Raw genomic sequence first — 9,533 nt, 5'->3', positions numbered from 1 at the left:
GGGAATCTTTTCACCAGATGTGCGGGGCGGGGATGGAGGCGGGGCCGGAGGCGCGAAGACCTTTTGGCAGATCGCGCTTGCGATCTGAGCCGAATTAGAGTTCTTCGCAGGCATTGGCTGACTGACCCAGTGATCCAAAAAAAATCACCCCAAAGGAGCCTGGAGAGAGAAGTTAAAGAGCTAGCTGGCTTTTGAGTCGACCTCCCTTCCCGAGCCTCCGGATTTCTGCTGCTGTCCCACCTATCCTGCCCTGAACATTTTCTTTGCAGGAGGGAACATGTCACATCAATATGTTCTGCCTTTCAGATGTCTGACGATCCAGATGAAGACGATTGTCTTCCATATACACATTCCTCCGGTATTATAGATTGTAACTGACTTCTATTTTATTAACTGTTTCTCTAAATTAACTTTAAATCGATTCTCTTTTTATGTACCCTTGCCTCAAGAGATAACATTAGAGAAACCATAGCCTGAAAATAAGCTCAGAACTATTCAAATAAAAATGTTTGTTGTTGTTAGCTAAAGTTGTCTTATCTACCGCATTGGGGGTGTCTGGAGGTAATAATAGCCATTGTGCTAAGGTTTGTCAATGTTAGCAGAACTACTCGAAGCATTGTACACCTTCTACGGTCTCCTGATGCCCAAGGAAGTGGATGTTCTCTGGGAAGCCCAGAGAAGTTAAGCAATTTGCTTGAGATCACAAAACTAGAGACGAAGTCCACTAGCCTGATGATTCTAAAACCTCCTTTCAAAAGCCCAATGCAAGAAGGACCCAAAGATTTCTCCCAATCCCACCCCTCTTTTTAAAACAGGCACAAATGTCAGGGTCTGGATGAAGACCTCCAAAAATCTATTGTCAAGGGAATAGTGGCATAGGACGGAGGGGGTTAGCCCAACCAAGGTTCTGTACTGATTCTGCTGTTAAGAGCTTGGGCCTTTTGTTGCCTTAACCGAGGAATCGTCCACAGCAGAATTTTCTTTCTTTCTTTTTAAAAGATTAGTTATCTAATCAATCATACCTTCACACAATTTAGTTTATTTTTGGTGTGTGTGTTGTCTGTATGTATGTCTGTCCCAGACGAGGATAAGCTGCCGCTGGATGACCACCCAGGCGTTTAAATCATTTGGAATTAAACTCCAGAAATACACCTTTAACTTATCTTTAGAACTGTTCCCACAATTCTTTCCAAAATTCGCCTCACACAGCCTTCTCCCTGGTCCCTGACTGCTTGGAAATCCCATAGGTGCTTCCAGTTAATCCATGCCTTACTGCCTACACCTCCCCTTTACCTGGCAAGGGTTGGGACATGGCTATCCATCTTTGCTTTTTCATTTTCCTCTCTGAACCAAAGTAACCCATAAATATATGATTTCTCCAAGAATCCTCTGTGTGTGTGTGTGTGTGTGTGTGTGTGTGTGTGTGTGCGTGTGTGTGTGTGTGTAATATGCACACATATTGACATCAGGTGTCTGCCTCAGTAGCTCAATTGTTCTCTCTCTCTCTCTCTCTCTCTCTCTCTCTCTCTCTCTCTCTCTCCCTCCCCCCAGTCTCTCATTGAACCTGGAGCTTGGCATTTGGCTAGAATGGCAAGCCCCCAGGATCTGCCTGCTTCTACCCCCTAGTTCTGGGGTGTCACAAATGCATGCTACCACATCCAGGTTTGTATGTAGGTGCTAGAGGTCCAAACTCAGATCTCCATGTCTACACAGCAAGCCCTTTACCCAGTGAGCGATCTTCCAATCCTCCTCTCCTCTCCTCTCCTCTCCTCTCCTCTCCTCTCCTCTCCTCTCCTCTCCTCTCCTCTCCTCTCCTCTCCTCTCCTCTCCTCTCCTCTCCTCTCCTTTCCTCTCCTCTCCTCTCCTCTCCTCTATTGGCTACAGAATCACTTAGAAATTCATGAAGAGATAAGAAGGAAAATGAGGTGCAGATTGACTTTTCAACCTGGATCAGACTTTGGGAAGTCTGATGCCAGGTGGTTGGTCAGCATATTTAAAACACATACTAGCTGGGGGGGGGGAGGGGGGAGGTTTCTAGGCAACAAGCAGTCCAAGCAGTCCAATCCCAGGTGCACAATCAAGCTTAAGGTGTGACTGCATAGTCTCCCTTGCAACTTACGTGTGACCATGCGCGTGGGCTAGATAGCTAAAGGGCCTCAAATCTAGTGCAGTCTCGGAACAATAGCGTAGAGGTCAGCAGGCCACAAAGTTCTTGTGACATCTCTTCTAAGGACGGGTAAGGATCTGGGGGTTTGGGGAGGGGAAAGAGTCTGAGATAACTGTGCTGGGGCATTTGGATAAGGTCTGCTTCGACAGCAAAAGGAGGGTGAAGTCTGCCCCCACAGAGAGCAGAAAGGTCACCAGGTTGTTAACAAAATCCACTTTCAGCTCTCTGGATGGAAGGCAGGTATTTGACTTTTATCTCCTCCATTGAGAAGACACCCCTGCAAGATTAACATTCCTGGTTCTCTGCGTGCTTCTTTGTGAGTACAAGGACCTCTGTGCCTCCAACAGGAAACTACATATCCCAGAATGCCATCCTCTCCTGGAAAGAGAACAAAAATCCTATGTCAGCCATGTGTCTCCTATTTTGGGGTTGGAAAATCTGGTCACTAGCTTGGATAAAGATTGGTATGTCCATAGACTTAATTCTTCTGGCCCCAGGCAGATGTGGATGTCCCAGGCCTCAGAGATCAGGGGAGGGGACAAGTTATTACAGCAAACAGAACCGTCAATTAGAAGCATGCATGAAGACTCGGCACGCAGCTTCAGGAAGAAGAAGGACCCCTGTCCAGGAGGGTCCTTACCACTGCCAACCCGTCCATCTCTCCACTTTCTTTCTTCCAGATTCTTCACTTAACTGTACCACTGAGCCCCTCCCTTGCCTTCGTCCCCACCCCCATCCCCACCCCCATGCTTTAACCATTTCGTATAAAATCCAGCCCACCAGACTGAGGTTTCCTTCCACCCAAATGTTATTTTCAGAAGGAGCCATTGAGGTTGGTGAGTAATTGCAGCGTTGAGCCTCTGTGAGCCAAGCTGAAAATAATCAGCGAGGCAGATGGGGTGGGAAGAGAGTGGTGCCCTTCCACTAAACAGTGGGAGAAATCCAAACGGGGTGAGTCAGAGAGAAGCAAGCGCCAGGCTGGGCCGGCTGGGCTGAGGGCCTGGAGTTCAGTTAAGGGGAAACCGCCCAAGGTGTTGGACCCTTTGACTGAGGCCCAGTCCAAGGTGGTTCCTGGCTGCACATCACAAGTCCGTATTTCTTATGACAGTCACTATGGTTCTGCTCTCACTCACTGGGGGCCACATTGGCACCTAACTGTGCCAGCTGACTTGCCTATCTTTCCAGCCAGCTTTCTCAGCTTCAGCACCATTGACACATTGGGCTGGATAATAGTCTATGGGGAACTGCCTGGAAGGATAGTCGGGAGCATATCTGGTCTCTCCTTCCTTAATGCCAGTAGCGTGCACACTCTCAGTCATAAGAATCAAAGATGTCCCCAGATGGCCAGTATGTCAGTGGTTCAAAACCACTCGTCTAGTGGACCTGTATCTAAACTATTGATGAACTCTTCTTTCCAAGTACAGCTTGGATGCCCCAAACCTACTGTGAGTACCTACTGTGTGCCAGGCTCTGTCCTCAGTACTGAAAATAGAGCAGGACACACAACAGATATGACTCCTGCTCTTGGGGGCAATGACCGGCTTTCTGGGACAGGAGACGCTCAAGAGCCTTCAGTGAGAGAGATGGAAAAGAAAGACAAGAATCTAGAAGAGGGTTCTGACCCAGATTATGAGAGTCCAAGGAGGCTCTTGGAGAAAATGAGGCCTTAGTCAGGTAGAGACTGGAGGGGGAGGGGCTCTGAGGAACACAGGCAGTGTCCCAACACCTTAAGAGACTGCTGTACATTTAAGGAACCCAAAGAAATCTGCCATGCTGCATCAGGCTCAGGACAGTGGGAAGGCATCTCTCATCCCCTAAGCTCGCACTTCCTGTCCTCATTTTTCTGTGTTCCTAGCACAGGCATGTAAACTTGGGATCATATTTAACCATCTTTCAACCACCACCCTCGTCCTGAGTCAACCCTCCTCAGTCAACCAGTTACCAAGGCTTGTCATTCTACCATGGGCCAGAATGCAAACTGTCTCGCAGCCTCCATCTCCCCCACCTCAACCCCTGGTGTGATGCAGGATATCCTCTTGCTCACACAGATTTGTGAAGTAGCTTCCTAAGAGTCATTCTCCAGTCCCCACCTCACAGACAGACAGATCTTTAGAGCATCTCCCATCTTAACCCTCTGAGACTTCAGACATCTTGCTGCCTTCCCTAGGCTCGCAGGTGCCCTTCCTTGACGGATCCCAACAGCCCCTCTGACTTGCCTCACGCTGGCTGCACAGGACCACTAGCCATACCCTGAAAGCCTCCACACCACCACAGTTTTCTGCTCTCTTTATCTAGATGCCCTTCCCAACCAACCATTTGTGAAATTCTCACAAACCAGTTAAGATCCAGTTCTAGGGAATATGACACCCTCTTCTGACACAAGAGGTATACACACACACACACACACACACACACACACACACACACACACCATACATGCACATAAAATCAAATTTAAAAAGGAATAAAGCTGATTTTGACTGAGCAAGATGGCTGCTTTGCCGAAGACCACATTTCCCAGTTTCCCTTGCAGCTGAGTCTAAGTTCTCACTAATGTACAGAGAGTGGAAATAATAATATCGTTTCTAAGCTGTGCCCTCGAAGGGAATGTATGATGCTTCCCTAACCCCTGGCTTGTCTTTCGCTCTGACTGGGAGGAGACAGAGTCAATCAGTCTCCTCAGAGCTAAAGAGAGAAACCTTGCGCTGATGACAGCTAAGCCTCCATCCGTCTTGGGTAGTTTTGATCTAAACCCTTACATGTGGTAGACATCATTTCTGTTTTGTTTGCATCCCTGTGTTCAGAGGCAGCTTTGCCAATACTCTACAAAACACCTGGTCTTCCAGCTCCCAGGAACCGGCTCAGGGCTAAGAATGTGAGCTAGTTAGGCCAATAGACAGATGGAAAGAGAGGAGAGACTTTCTAGGAAGAGTGTTCTTGTGTTTATGAGAGAGCTCCATGGAACACACCCGACCTCCTTTCTCTCCCTGTTGACCCTGGAAACTGCTCCCGGCCCAAGGACAGAACTACACGCAGAGACACAGAGGAAGCTGGGGCAGCAGAACTGAGCAGGCATGGTCCAGGAACAGGCAGAAGTTCTTTTCCTAGGAGAAGAATGGTCATAGGCAGTGGGAGCCTGCCTACTAGGGTTTTACCCAAGAGAAGCCCTGTGGCGGATAGGAGTAGCCACAGGAACAGGAGGTGGCCATAGAGAGTCTGGGTCACTTGCTTGGTTGGTCAGCTCATCTCCTGACTTTCTCTTCTGCTCAACATCCTGGAGGCAAATGCCATGCCTTAGAGCTCCCACTGGTTTCTGTCAAGAGTTGCCCCGTGGACGTTGCTAGAGGAAGATGGCAGCATGAAGGCGAGCAGCCTGGTGTTTTCCCCAACCTGCAGCATCTCTGGCCATAACTGCTCTCTCTGTGGCAACCCCAATCACTGCGCTCTGGGGCTGCCTACCAACTCTTCCCTTTGCTTGTGCAGGGGGAGGGGGGACTAGAGGAGACCTTCACAGCTATTCCCAGCCTGCCTGCCCACCCCCTCATGCCTTCACTTCCTTTTAACTTTCCAACTATTTCTTTCATTGACTCTGGACTCTGGTGCCTCAACAGGACCCTGCCTGGCCTAGATTGGAAGGAGAATCAGCAGGAGGGTTGTTTCTAAGATTTGAGCATAACCTCACTGGGCAAAGTGACAGGAAAATCCCATTCATATACGAGAGTGATTAGGACCTACTTCTGTAACGAGGCTACCATGGTACACATGGATGCCAAGTCAGGTGGTCGCGCTGGTGGCTGCAGGGCCCCACTGTGTCGCATACATCTATCTTGTCGATAGATGCATCTGATGTGCTTTCTTGTCCATTGGAATTTACTGCTACTCACATCCTCTTACATTAGTAAGAATCCCAGGAGGGCCACTTCATATCTGTGACTTCAGAAAATCACATAACCTCTTGTACTTCAGGGTCTTCACCAGACTGTAGAGAGGTTGCCATGAGGGACACCAAACACTAGGCACAGTGGCTGGTATGAATTATATAGTCAGTGATTTTCACGAGGACCACCCACCACTGTTGATGATGATGGAGATGAAGATGATAGTGATGATGGTGGAGGAGGAGGAGAAGGAGGAGGAGGTGGAGGAGGAGGAGGAGGAAGAGGAGGAGGAGGAGACCAGCCTTGGCAGCATGAGAGGGATCAGTAGCGTACTTCTGAGAATATTCAGGAAGCAGGGACAAGGGAGAAAAGGGAGCCCAAAGTTATCAAAGTTACAATGGCAAGATTTGGGGTCCACGTGTTGACCTCTCTGCCCCAGTGACTGGCACCATTTCCCTTGGCATCTCAGACTCAGCTACACTCCTCCCTCCCCTCTTGTTCCTTATCATCATCTGCCATGTTCCCATCAGCGGCAGGAGACAGAGGCTTGTGGCTGAGACCAAAGCCTGGATCTGAGTCAGGAGGACTCCTGAGGAGAGTCTAGCCTCTCACCTCCTGTTGCTGCTCTCCTGGTGAATGCAGAAGGCATGGTCACATGGCACGTTATCGTGTTAACCCTCCAGTCTCTGGAAGAAAGATGAGCCTCTGCCGCCATGGTTACTAGCTGCATCCTAGTTTTATAAAGGTGCCGAGCCTTGGGGATGTTAAGGAACCTCCCTAAAGTCACACAGCCTGAAAGTAGCAGAGTCAGAATTCTAGCTAGTCTTATATGACGAAAGATGCAGGCCACGCAGGCCTCCCTGGGAGAGTTAGTGTGAGTCTCTGCCTGTGACTCTGTCATGAAGGGTCCATGGGTTCTGGCATTTGAGTCAAGGAGCTGAGACCCTGTGAATCACTGTCAGAGCCAGCCTGCCTCGGTGAGGCCTGGGCTTTCTCTGGGATGCATGCCAGATGTGAAAGCAAGGGAGAGGCTTGAGGAGGGCAATCCAAAAAGAGGTCGGCCCTGAGGAGTCTTTTGCCACAGGTGCTCCCAGGTCTGCAGATTTGGCAGGTCAGACGGGCTCGTCAGTGTGTCGGTTGCTCACCTTCCTTCTCAGTCCCTGGGAAATATTTTCCTGGACAGCAGACTATGGACTCTAAAGCCCTTGTTCTCTGTAAACTCGGGAAAAGACACACCCAGACACCTACATCCTAGAAAGCCATCTACAAATGTCCCCAGTCTTGCTGCAAGCTGAGTCTCTCATGATGGCACCAGACGCCATCATCTGGTGTGATATCAAAAACAGCAGCCCTGGACTCAGTATCTCCTTCAGCCTGGATGACTGGAGCCAGGGGGCCACTGAGAAGTGCCTTGGTTTGTCCTTCTGAGACTCTGGATCCTATGGGTAGGTGTCTGATAAAAGTGACAGAGTCCACCCCTTCCCCCCTTCTGGGTCCTCACTGCCTTCCCTGACCATCTGACCACCTGTGGAGGTGGGGGTACTCTTTCCCAGAATCCTCCCCACACTGTGGCCTCAGGCATGCAGGAGACAGCGGTTTCACCATCCCTTGCCTGTGGCCTGCCCAGGACCAGCTCCCCTGAGAGCAAAGGGCTCCGAAGTGGAGACACAGGCCCCACCCTGTGTGTAAACACTAGTTAGGCACCAGCTGACCTCAGGAGGGAAGTGCTTGGCTGCTCCCTGCCTCTCCCAGCCCGCCACCGAGGTTCCAAAGGAAGTGCCAGGCTAAGCTGATGCCCTGGCCCCAGGCTGCCTCCATCCTGGAAATAGTCACTAAGAGCCAAGTCTCTCTTGCTAAAGGTGGACGGAAGTTAAAAATTCCTAACCATGGCTTTCTGGGCCTGGTTAGGAGCAACCATGCTGGACTGTCCCCATGAGTCATGTCTCTCTAATTGAAATAGTTTCAATGATTATATATATTACTGCCATAAATGGAGTTTGCTTATTTCTTTAAAATACAAACTGTAATTACATATAGTAAAATATTAATAGTTTCAACTTTGGAGGGTAAAGAATATATGTTTTATTATTGTTTATGAAGTGTTTTTCTGTACTGTTAAAATGTCTTTACGTAAATAAATACTAAATAAATAAGAATAAAGAATAAGGGACTGGGAGTTGAGATGAAAGGCAAACCACAAGTCTAGGACAAGTGGTACTCTGAGCTCCTCCACACTAACATACAATGAGACCAGCATGGTTTTACTGGGAGTAAGATTTGCAAACGTTGACGCATAGAATGGGAACTATAAGACACACAAAGGACCTCTCCTCTAGAAACAGATCATTGGTATATGAACATATTGTCTTCTGTGTATATTTATATCATGTTATTCTTTTTGTGTGAGGAATGAATGAACCACAGAGCTGGAGAGACAGCTGGCAGTTAAGAGCACTCGGACTTTTGGGGTTTTTTGTTTGTTTGTTTGTTTGTTTTTGGGTTTTTGGTTTTTTTGTTGTTGTTGTTTTTGGGGTTTGTTTTTGTTTTTGTTTTTTTGTGGTTGTTGTTAAAAGACTGGAATTCAGTTCCTAGCACCATGTTTGGCCCACAACCACCCATAACTCCATATCCAATGGATCTGACACCCTTTTCTGGCTTCTTTGGACTCCTGCATGATCCCAGTGCACATAAACTCTGACAGGCACACATACATATGCTGAAACACAAAATAAATAAAAATTGAAAAGGATTCATGATTGCAAAACCATTTGTCCTTCACAATCTATTTTGAACAGTTCCTTGGGCCCGTATTGACTTAAGTGTGCATCTGCTAAGGGATTTTTTCTGGTGTAATCCTAAGGTTCTGATTCACTCATCCATCCATCCATCTGTCCATCTGTCCATCTGTCTACCCATCTGGTTCTCTATTGGAAACAGGGTCTTCAAAGCCCATACTGACCTCAAACTCTCAGTTTTCATACCTTATCTTGCCAAAGACCGGAATGACCAACTTACAAGTTTTATAAACACACGTTTGTGGAGAGGGGTGTGCATGATCACACATGGGTAGGTGTGTGTGTACAATGATACAAGAGCATGCGTGTGAGAACATGTATGTGGAAGCAGGACATTAGAATCGGGTGTTATCCCTCAGGTGCCTTCCACATTATTTTCATGAGATAGAGTTTTTTCACTAGAATCTTTTGCTGCCCTTAGGCTAAAGTGTCTGGGGTTGTGTGCGAGGCCTGGGGATCCACCTGACTCTGCATTCCCTGTACTGGAATTACATGTGCACACCACCATATCTGGCTTTTTATGTGGGAAATAGGAACTGAACTCAGGTCCTCGTGTCTGGGTGACAGGCCACCCTCCCAGTCTCACTGATAAGGTATTTTTATGACTGAGATTCAGGTAGATCATAGTAAAATCACAAGACATACTGTGTATTGGTTTTTGTTTTTTGGTTTTTTTTTTTTCTACTTAGAAAG

The sequence above is a fragment of the Mus musculus genome, chromosome 2 (genome assembly GCF_000001635.26).
Source record: "Mus musculus strain C57BL/6J chromosome 2, GRCm38.p6 C57BL/6J".
NCBI classification, from domain to species: Eukaryota; Metazoa; Chordata; class Mammalia; order Rodentia; family Muridae; genus Mus; species Mus musculus.
Note: the sequence above shows the minus strand (reverse complement) of the source record.